The sequence below is a fragment of the Ovis canadensis genome, chromosome 20 (assembly GCF_042477335.2).
Source record: "Ovis canadensis isolate MfBH-ARS-UI-01 breed Bighorn chromosome 20, ARS-UI_OviCan_v2, whole genome shotgun sequence".
Classification (NCBI taxonomy): Eukaryota; Metazoa; Chordata; class Mammalia; order Artiodactyla; family Bovidae; genus Ovis; species Ovis canadensis.
In genome coordinates this window covers 22,747,754-22,756,589 of record NC_091264.1, presented here as the reverse complement: position 1 = coordinate 22,756,589, position 8,836 = coordinate 22,747,754, and the positions used below count along the sequence as shown (strand labels likewise).

The following is an 8,836-nucleotide window of genomic DNA, read 5'->3' as shown; positions in this document are numbered from 1 at the left end:
TTGCTCAGTCGTGTCCAACTCTTTGCGACCCCGTGGGCTGCAGCACACCAGGCTTCTCTGTCCATCACCAACTCCCAGAGCTTGCTCAAACTCATGTCTATCAAGTTGGTGATGCCATCTAACCATCTCATCCTCTGTCGTCCCCTTCTCCTCCCATCTTCAATCTTTCCCAGCATCAGCGTCTTTTCCAATGAATCAGCTCTTCACATCAGGTGAACAAAGCATTGGAGCTTCAGCTTCAGCATCAGTCCCTCCAATGAATATTCAGGACTGATTTCCTTTAGGATTGACTGGTTTGATCTCCTTGCAGTCAAAGGGACTCTCAGGAGTCTTCTCCAACACCACAGTTGGAAAGCATCAATTCTTCAGTGCTCGGCCTTCTTTATGGTCTAACTGTCACATCCATGCATGACTACTGGAAAAACCATAGGCTTGACTAGACAGACCTTTGTTGGCAAAGTAATGTCTCAGCTTTTTAATATGCTGTCTAGGTTGTCCTGGCTTCCCTGGTGGCTCAGAGGTTAAACCGTCTGCCCGCAATGCAGGAGATCTGGGTTCAACCCCTGGATCGGGAAGATCCCCTGGAGAAGGAAATGGCAACCCACTCCAGTATTCTTGCCTGGAGAATCCCATAGACAGAGGATCCTGGAGGGCTACAGCCCATGGGGTCACAAAGAGTCGGTCTGAGCGACTTCACTTCTTCTTCTTCTAGGTTGGTCATAGCTTTTCTTCCAAGGAGAAAGTGTCTCTTAATTTCATGGCTGCAGTCACCATCTCCAGTAATTCTGGAGCCTGAGAAAGTAAATTTTGTCACTGTTTCCAATAAATTGCCTCTATTCGGAAAGAGGGCTTCTCTGACAGCTCAGTTGGTAAAGAATCCGCCTGCAATGGAGGAGAGCCCAGTTCGATTCCTGGATTGGAAAGATCCCCTGAAGAAGGAAAGGCTACCCACTCCAGTATTCTGGCCTAGAGAATCCCGTGAGGTCATAAAGAGTCAGACAGGACTGAGCACCTTTCACTTTCACTTTCATCTGGGAAGATGCAGAAGAAACCAGTAAGAGTTTGGCTCCTGAGAGGTGAACTGGTACAGAACAGAAAAAAGAAACCCCAAAACCACAGGGGATGTGCCTTTCTCCCTTTGGGATTTTGCACATATGCTCTCTATTCAATAGGAAGAGTTCCTTTGTAAATATTTGCAGTGTCAAATCAATACAATTCCTAAATAATCAAAACAGATCATAATTTCTCAGTGTAGTTGCTCAGTCATGTCCAACTCTTTGCTATACTCCATGGACTGTAGCCCACCAGGCTCCTCTGTCCATGGGATTCTCCTGGCAAGAATACTGGACAGGGTTGCCATTCCCTTCTCCAGGGGATCTTCCCGACCCAGGGATTTAATCCAGATCTCCTGTATTGCAGGCAGATTCTTTACCATCTGAGACACCAAGGAAATCCCGGTGTTTTATAGGTACCAACAAAACAGTTGTTTACAATGAGAAAGCTCTATATTTAATAATTTATTAGTTTCTCTAATTTTAAAAGGATCCATTATTTGGCCACTGAGTAAGAATAGGAAAAGACCTCTTCTAGGCCTAATATAAACAAACACACAATAGAGCAACCTAGTAAGATCATGTAGGACATTTATATCTCAGAGACACAGAGAAATCACCTTCCCCCCTAGAAGGCCATGATTAAGGTTTAACCAAGCCAGCTTTTAATTTTTAACTGCATATGCCTTAAAGAGCCTCCTCAATATTTAGGGCGAGATTTAATTTCTCCAGTTATCTAGGTACTCTCAAGTATTTCTCAGAGAAAGAGTTTCTCGGAGAAACATACATTTCTTTCTTTAGGGATTTCAGTCATTTTTAAGACAAAAAAGAAGGTACGTACCTTTGTTGGTTGGTTGAGCTAAGGATAATGACAATCGTTTTTTAAACGCCAGTAGCTTCTTTCCATCGTAAGACGTAATAAAATCTAGATCTTATAAAATTGGCCTTAAGGTTTTATTTCTCATATACTATTGATCATCTTACTGCACCTTCTTGCTAATTTTTTTTTACAGCATCCTGTTTTTCTTTCATAGATACTCTAGCTTATCTATGAGGAAATTTATTATAATTTATGAGGCCTTTCCCTCTTCTCTGTTTCCTCCACGTTTTTTTTTTTTTTCCCAGCCACAGACAGAGCCCGGACGTTCACAGATCTCTGCCTGTCTCGTGTGTCCATCCACACATGTATCTGTCTATCTCTGGTGGCTCAGATGGTAAAGAATCTGCCCACAATGCAGGAGACCCAAGTTTGATCCCTGGGTTGGGAAGATCCCCTGGAGAAGGAAATGGCAACCCACTCCAGTATTCGTGCCTGGGAAATCCCATGGACGGAGGAGCCTGGTGGGCTACAGTCCATGGGGTCACAAGAGTTGGACACGACTGAGTGAGTAAAGACAACAACATCTCAATGGAAGGAGAAAGGCAAAAGGTGTGTGTGTGGGGGTATCTCTCATGTAAAAAGTCCAAAATACAGTTCTACCTGAAGTGGTCAGTCCGAGTGTGGCTGTGAAGTGCCAAGCAAGTGATGGCACACAGGAGTGGTCCTTGGTGCTCACTGGGGGCCATGGCAGACCAGTTACCAGGCTCCTGAGACCAGCCCTGCATTGGGAGGGGTGGGGAGGGCACAGGCCAGCCCTCCTCCCAGTTAGCAGGGAGATGGTGGGATCCCTCCGTGGTCTTCCCCCTGGGAGAAACAGGAGCCCTCCTTTATTTCGAAGTGCGCCGGAAGGTCGCTGGCCGCCACAGAGCCTGGGGCCTGCAGGAGCTGCTTCCCGGAGTCAGGGCTACTGTTCTCTGCCTCCAGAGGCCCAGGGAGCTTGCGGGCCAGGCTGCTGCCTGGGTCAGGCAGGCTCCTGTCGGGCACTATGACTGAGGAGCAGAACAGACCCACCAAGGCGCTAGTGTCCACGTGGAAGCCGTGCCTAGTCTGCCTGGTCTGCAGGTCATCCAGGTTGGAGTCTGTGGATCCAAGCGGTCCTTGAGCTCAGTCTCTGACTGGACTTGGTAATGCAGACAGCAGGAGGGGCTGGGGAAGAGATGGGCAATCCCAGGCATCTGCGGGGCGTGAGCCAAAATGTCCAGGTGGTTAGACTGAGGCACCTGATGGGGGTGGGGGCGGGGCCAGGAGGGGCAGGGACTATGGGGAGGGCGCTCCCCCAACCCCCATCTGTAAAGGGTGTGGTCGATGTGGCCTGAGCGGCAGACTCAGATTCTCCAGCAGAATGGAGTCAATGAGGGTGGCTGGTCTCCAAAATCACTGCAGCTGGTGACTCAGCCATATAATTAAAAGATGCTTGCTCCTTGGAAGAAAAGCTATGACCAACCTGGACAGCACATTAAAAAGCAGAGACATTACCAACAAAGGTCCGTCTAGTCAAAGCTATGGCTTTTCCAGTAGTCATGTATGGATGTGAGAGTTGGCCTGTAAAGAAAGCTGAGCGCCAAAGAATTGATGCTTTCAAACTGTGACGTTGGAGAAGACTTTTGAGAGTCCCTTGGACTGCAAGGAGATCCAACCAATCCATCCTAAAGGAAATCATCCTGAATATTCATTGGAAGGCCTGGTGCTAAAGCTGAAACTCCAAAACTTTGGTTGGCCACCTGATGCGAAGAACTGACTCACTGGAAAAGACCCTGATGCAAGGAATGACTGAAGGTGGGAAGAGAAGGGGACGACAGAGGATGAGACGGTTGGATGGCATCAGGGAGGCGATGGACATGAGTTCGAGTAAGCTCCTGGAGGTGGTGATGGACAGGGAGGCCTGCCGTGCTTCAGTCGGACACGAATGAATGACTGAATTGAACTGAACTGGAGACAAGGGAGTTTCCACCACGGAGGATGGGTGCCTGTGACCGGGACCGGAATCCTTGGCCCAGGGGCTCTGAGGTGGGCTGGGGGGTGGGGGACTCCTCCTTGATTCCAACCAAGGGCCTGCTGGACAGGGGCCTCTCTTTGCCAAGGGGCTGCTGGGGGCAGCTCAGTGATGTCACAGATGATGGGTCCAGAGCTGGCAACAGCATCCGGGGAGGAGAGGCTGGGGCTGCTGTAGGCCAGGCGGGAGCCTCGTAGGGGCTGTCGTGAACCTGCTCCAGGGAGTATTGCCAGCCATTCTGGGGTTTGGGATGTGCCGAGCTGCCGTCTTCAGCACCACCGGGATCATTCTCATCACCTGCAGGATCCAGCTGGATGTGCCAGCCAGATGAGGATGTAGACGAGCCTGTCAACAGCTTTCTGCGGCCTGGCATGCTTCTGCTGCAGGCCGGCCACCTCCTGCCACAGGGGCTCGTCATCGGCTTCATGCAGGGCAGGTTGGAGTCCGTGCTCTCCCACTTCCTCTTCATCCACGGAAAGGCGGTCAGCAGCCTGGTGACACTGTCCTGGTGAAGCTTTATGTCCTCATTCTTCAGGGTGGACACGCAGTCACTTCCCTCCTGACTGTTCTCCAGGAGCTACTCCTGGCCATGCAGGAAGCACAGTGCTGGCACTCGGGGTCATCGACTCTGGCCTGACCCGGCTGCCAGTCTCGATGAGGACCACTGCCGGGGTCCTGCCCCAGCTTGGATCCAGGGAATCCGAAGTGTGACAGCGTCAGCGAATGATTTAGAGAGAGATAAGGAAAGAATGCTGTAGATAAGAAAACAGAGGAGAGAAAGAGGCTGATATTCCTTGGTTTACATAGAAAGCCAATAAAACTCCGAGACAAGGAGTTTGCCCTGTTCACGGAGGCCACAGGTGCCCCTTCCCGGTCTCCCGAGGGAGTGAAGACGCAAAACGTCTTCCCGTTCAGGTCTTAGAAACCCAGGCAGAAGGGTGAATGCAGGGAGCCTCCATGCTCCAAGGGATCAGCCTGAAAAAGAAAGTAAGAGAGAGAAAAAAAGAAAAACACGGGGTGACCAAGCTTCCTCGAGTGAGGCCCATTTTTTTATTTTCAAAAGCGTCTTTTATACCTTTACTTGTACATAGAGGGAAATGAAAGATGCAAAGTCATACAGTTCAGTTCAGTCGCTCAGTCGTGTCCAACTCTTTGCGACCCCATGAATCGCACCACACCAGGCCTCCCTGTCCATCACCAACTCCTGGAGTTCATTCAGACTCACGACCATCGAGTCAGTGATGCCATCCAGCCATCTCATCCTCTGTCATCCCCTTCTCCTCCTGCCCCCAATCCCTCCCAGCATTAAAGTCTTTTCCAATGAGTCAACTCTTCGCATGAGGTGGCCAAAGTACTGCAGTTTCATCTTTAGCATGATTCCTTCCAAAGAAATCCCGGGGTTGATCTCCTTCAGAATGGACTGGTTGGATCTCCTTGTAGTCCAAGGGACTCCCAAGAGTCTTCTCCAACACCACACTTCAAAAGCATCAATTCTTCGGTACTTAGCTTTCTTCACAGTCCAACTCTCACATCCATACATGACTACTGGAAAAACCATAGCCTTGACTAGATGGACCTTAGTCAGCAAAGTAATGTCTCTGCTTTTGAATATGCTATCTAGGTTGATCATAACTTTTCTTCCAAGGAGTAAGCATCTTTTAATTTCATGGCTGCAGTCATCATCTGCAGTGATTTTGGAGCCCCAAAAAATAAAGTCTGACACTGTTTCCCCATCTATTTCCCATGAAGTGATGGGACCGGATGCCATGATCTTCATTTTCTGAATGTTGAGCTTTAAGCCAACTTTTTCACTCTCTTTTTTCACTTTTATCAAGAGGCTTTTTAGTTCCTCTTCACTTTCTGCCATAAGGGTGGTGTCACCCACATATCTGAGGTTATTGATATTTCTCCCGGCAATGTTGATTCCAGCTTGTGTTTCTTCCAGTCCAGTGTTTCTCATGATGTACTCTGCATAGAAGTTAAATAAGCAGGGTGACAATATACAGCCTTGACGTACTCCTTTTCCTATTTGGAACGAGTCTGTTGTTCCATGTCCAGTTCTAACTGTTGCTTCCTGACCTGCATACAGATTTCTCAAGAGGCAGGTGAGGTGGCCTGGTATTCCCATCTCTCTCAGAATTTTCCACAGTTTATTGTGATCCACACAGAGTCAGCCAAACATTCCAGCAGTTTTGCCCTTATCGAAACCAGGATTTTTTCTGCAAACTTTTCCCATAGACAATGTTGTGTACATTATCTTCTGGCCTTGGAGACCTGTGGACATTTTATGGCCCTCTTTTGATAAAGGCTGCCCAACCAGAAAACTTATTTTCCCTTGAAATGTTTTTTCTTTATATTTCTAATCTGTGTCAGCCTCAGAAAATGTTAAACAGAGTCACATTTCTCTAGGAGCAAAGGTACAGTGAGTTACAAGAAAGAACCAATTAACTCAAAAGTCTGATGTGGTTAATTTCAAGGCTATACTTGTTTTTCTTACTTTCCAACTATGTTAACTAACGCACTCCCAGGTGCACAGTGGATAAGAGATATGGGAACTCAGCAACAAGCATTGGCCCAATAATGAAATCCTACACCAGCACTACTCTAGTAACTTTTAACTCTTTGAAAGGCTCTATGTTTTAGGCTTCCTGTGCCTCTCACAGCTGGGGGGCTGTAAACAATCACATGCATAGTTGTAAAAGTCTGGGGAAACCTGCCAAGCAAGCTAGAATGCTAACAGAGGGGGTTTGATTTGAAATATTCCTCTCATGTCCAGGAGACTTATTAGCTAGAGCCCTAAGTTGATTTTCTCCAGAGAAAGGTGGTTGGGGATAGCCCCCTGTATGTCAGGAGAGTTGGTGAAAGTCATGAAACAGTAAAACAGACAGATTCTGGTTTGGGGGTAGGTGCTTGAGAAGGGGGGCCCCTTGAGGCCTGATCTTGCCTTTGCCGGTCAGGCCTCTTCCTCATGACCTTTGCCATGGGCGGGATTCCCCACGCTGGCTCCCAGCAGACCACCTTCTGGAAGCCACAGGGATCGAGCCCCTGCATGAGGCTGGCCGCGCCTTGCTCAGGGACTCAGGCAGCCAGCCGGCCTGGTCGAGCATGTGGACACAGCTCCGCATGTCTGTCAGGGGTCACTCAGGAGGGTCCACGGCTTGACCAGAAAGGCCGCGACATTGCTGGGCCCACTTGAGGCAGGGGCCTTCACTGGGATGGAGATCCGTCTGAACGGAGGCCGTGCAGCCACTGCCGGTGGCGGCCCTGAAACCGGTGGAGACCGCGTGGCCGCCGCCATCTTGCAACAGGCCGGCTCCCACCAGCTCCGCCGGCGCTCCTCCTTGTTGCTTTTTATTTTAATTTTTTGTTCCTGTCCAAAATCTCCCTTCAAAGTCTAGTGATCTTGACTGAAAACTCCTGCTTAAAAGCAAGCCACCCGCAAGCTGGCGGGCCACTGTGGTACCCAGGTGGGAACTAGTAGCCTTAGTGTGAGTTACTGAGAGACAATCCAGACTTTAAAAGTTTTGAATCAGGGGCTTCCCTGGCTGTCCAGTAGTTAAGACTGCCTTGCGATGCAGGGGCTGTGGGTTTGATCCCTGGTGCAGGAGGGATCCGAGGTGCTAAGATCCTACCTGCCTTGTGGCCAAAAAACCAAAACGTAAAACAGAAATAATATAGTAACAGATTCAGTAAAGACTTTTAAAAGATTTTGCTTTGAATCACATTCAAACGTCTGTATCTGTGGGTATTTTTTCTTGAGGGAGGCAGTTACCACCAAGCGTCAGACTCCTGGGTGATTGAAAATGGATTTCCTGTCTTCTGGGACCCAGCTGGGGAAAGGAGGCTGCAGGTTCACTGCTTGGGATATAGGCCTTCCATCAATAAAAGTCTCTATATTCAGTATGGAGCCTCGTCTCTGCTCTCCGTTGGGTTTGAGGTCCCCAAAGCCAGGTTTGTGTGGTTTGGCCCTGTTTTGCAGAAAGTTTTCACTTTTGTCTCAGGCTCAAAGGATTTGTTAAGAAAATAAGCCACTCATTTTATACAGATAAATAATACAGATATTTATTAGAGAATTATCTAACTTACTTTCAACATACTAACATTAAAAGAAAAGATAACTAGAAAAAGCAGAGAATATATCACCAAATTGAGTTTTGACCAACATCCAGGTTTAAACAGTCCCATGTCACAGCACATCTGGAGTCCCAGTTGGGAAAGGGTCCCAGGAAGCGTGTCCCGCTCCATGGGTGAGCCTTCAAAGACTGCCATTCAGGGTTCCCACTTATAATCCCAGGATGGATGCAAACTGATATTATCATAAATCTGTGACCAAGTTGCAAGCTTGGTTTCAAGTTAATGATGCTGGTTTTGCCATGTAAAACTTTGAATGTTGCTAAGCCCTGACCTGCCTCTTGAGAAACCTATATGTAAGTCAGGAAGCAACAGTTAGAACTGGACATGGAACAACAGACTGGTTCCAAATAGGAAAGGGAGTACGTCAAGCCTGTATACTGTCACCCTGCTTATTTAACTTATATGCAGAGTACATCATGAGAAATGCTGGGCTGGAAGAGGCACAAGCTGGAATCAAGATTGCCTGGAGAAATATCAGTAGCCTCAGATATGCAGGTGACACCATCCTTATGGCAGAAAGTGAAGAGGAACTAAAAAGCCTCTTGATGAAAGTGAAAGAGGAGAGTGAAAAACTTAGCTTAAAGCTCAACATTCAGAAAACGAAGATCATGGCACCTGGTCCCATTACTTCATGGGAAATAGATGGGGAAACAGTGGAAACAGTGTCAGACTTTATTTTGGGGGGCTCCAAAATCACTGCAGATGGTGATAGCAGCCATGAAATTAAAAGACACTTACTCTTTGGAAGAAAAGTTATGACCAACCTAGATAGCACAT

The 8,836-nt window shown here is 48.0% G+C and overlaps 1 pseudogene; it reads right to left on the bottom strand.

Moving 5' to 3' along the window:
- Positions 1-2,697: 2,697 nt before the first annotated feature.
- Positions 2,698-7,223, bottom strand: LOC138425908 (heat shock factor protein 1 pseudogene; annotated as a pseudogene).
- Between the last annotated feature and the right edge of the window lie 1,613 nt (positions 7,224-8,836).